This window comes from Meriones unguiculatus, chromosome 3 (genome assembly GCF_030254825.1).
Source record: "Meriones unguiculatus strain TT.TT164.6M chromosome 3, Bangor_MerUng_6.1, whole genome shotgun sequence".
Lineage (NCBI taxonomy): Eukaryota > Metazoa > Chordata > Mammalia > Rodentia > Muridae > Meriones > Meriones unguiculatus.
In genome coordinates this window covers 29173224-29175100 of record NC_083351.1, presented here as the reverse complement: position 1 = coordinate 29175100, position 1877 = coordinate 29173224, and the positions used below count along the sequence as shown (strand labels likewise).

Genomic DNA, 1877 nt, shown 5'->3' with positions numbered 1-1877 from the left:
ACAGCTAGTCAACTCACGGCATTAGGAGATGTGAGGTTGGTAAGTGGGTGTTCACCACTGCTCTCTTCCTTCAAATGAAACAATAACTTTTGAAAAGCCATTTCTGGATGAGGTGGTGTGGGGCCTTTAGCCTTATCACTTTCATAATTTTACCTGATTCCTTCGCATGTTCGCTTGATGTTAGAATGAGTCTGTCATTTCAACAGCAGCAACAATAACAACAGCAAGGGCTGCTGGGTCACCGACTTCGGAGCCTGTGGCTTTATCTAGGCAGGGCAGACACCTTAGCGGTAGTGATTCTCCTGGCTCCCGAGGGTAGTCTTCTGGTTGCTTTAGGTCTTCTCCATTTCAGCAGTGTTTCTAATTTTCTGCACAGAGATCGCACGTGTTTTTGCTAAGTCCGTCTCAAAGTACTCACTGTTTTTAACATTATCTTAATAAGCTTTGAAGTTTTACTTTTTCCACTGCTTCCTAGTAATATAGAAAATAGAGTTGACTTAAAAATAAAAAAGATTTACCCCCTGGCAATGGGCAAAGAGACACCTTGTTGGTGTTGTTCTTATATCGGTCACGGGAAGAGCAGATGGCAGTCCCTTGTTCATCCCACCCTGATGCCCAGCGTGGGGGCCAAAACTGTTTTGTGCCTAGGACACATAAAAATCAGATCAGACCAAATCAAATCCAGGCAGCACAGTCCAGGAAGAGGAAGACAGAAGCCTGGGTTCCGCCATGACACCCACAGACCCGCCCTCCAGGGCATGGCACAGGCAAGCTGTAGATACCCGCTTGCTGCCCCTCAATGCAGACTGAGGATGTTATCACCAAGGGGCCCACCACCCATGGGGCCAGCCTGCAGCTGGAGCCAGCACGATGTGCAAATGAAGGGTGAGCAGATGGGAGAGAAAGAGAAGGGGAGCAGCTTGAGCATCGTGAAGAGAGATGCAACTGGAGACTCGAGGGTAGAAGGGTACACAGGAGAAGCCTGTTGTGAGCAGCCAGCCCTGCCAGCTGGGGTGGCGCTGAAGTCCCAGCCTGAATTGCCACTAAGGGCCATAACTGGGTCCATGGCTATATAGCGACAGGGGTCAGTGTGGATGTCTGTGGCTCATATTACCGATAGAGCACATGGGATGTTCCTGGTTGAGGCAGTTGCCAGGGAAAGCATGGATGTCCAGGGACTGTGTAGGATTGGCTCTGCGCCTTCTTGGCTGCGGATGCAAGCTCTCACCTACAGCAGCACTCTGGAGAGCAGGCCCCCATACCTTGTCTAGACAGCACAGCAGAGCTGACCCTGGTGGTGGGGGTGTAAGTGAGCCAGCCCCGAGGGCGAGAGCGCTGGAGAGCTGGCCCTGCCACTTATCTGCCATGAGGTGGCCTGGGTCCAGGGCTGATGGCCTCCCCTTCCTTGCCCCTCGCCATCTACCACAGTCAGGAGAGCAGGCCCCAGGGTCATGAGAATAGGTAGCTGACCCTGCCCCTCACCCACTGCAGCACTCAGGAGAGCAGGCCCTGCACCTCACCTGAGCAGCACAGCAGGGCTAGTCCTAGTCAAGAGAGCACTAGTGAGTGAACCCTGAGGACAAGAGCGAGGGAGAACTGGCCCCACCACTCGCCACTTGTCTGCTGTGAGGTGGTATGGGTGTGGGAGTGATACCCTCCACTTTACCACCTGTGGTGGTCTGGAGAGTTGGCTCAGAGGGCATGAGAGTGGAAGAGCTAGCCCTGCCCCTCATTGGCTGTAGCACTTGGGAGAGAGGGCCCTATACCTCACCTGGGCAATACAGTGGAGCTGGCCCTGATGGCCAGTCAGCTCCAAGGGTATGAGAGGATGAAGCAGTTGGGAGAGTGGACCCCAAAACCTTGACTGGGCACTGGGC

At 53.6% G+C, this 1877-nt stretch overlaps 1 non-coding gene across 1 annotated transcript; it reads left to right on the top strand.

Annotated features, from left to right (window-relative positions):
• Nucleotides 1-516: 516 nt before the first annotated feature.
• On the top strand, nt 517-657 carry LOC132653337 (small nucleolar RNA SNORA48). The gene has a single exon (XR_009591105.1). It is a non-coding gene; the product is annotated as a small nucleolar RNA SNORA48 (small nucleolar RNA).
• Nucleotides 658-1877: the final 1220 nt, after the last annotated feature.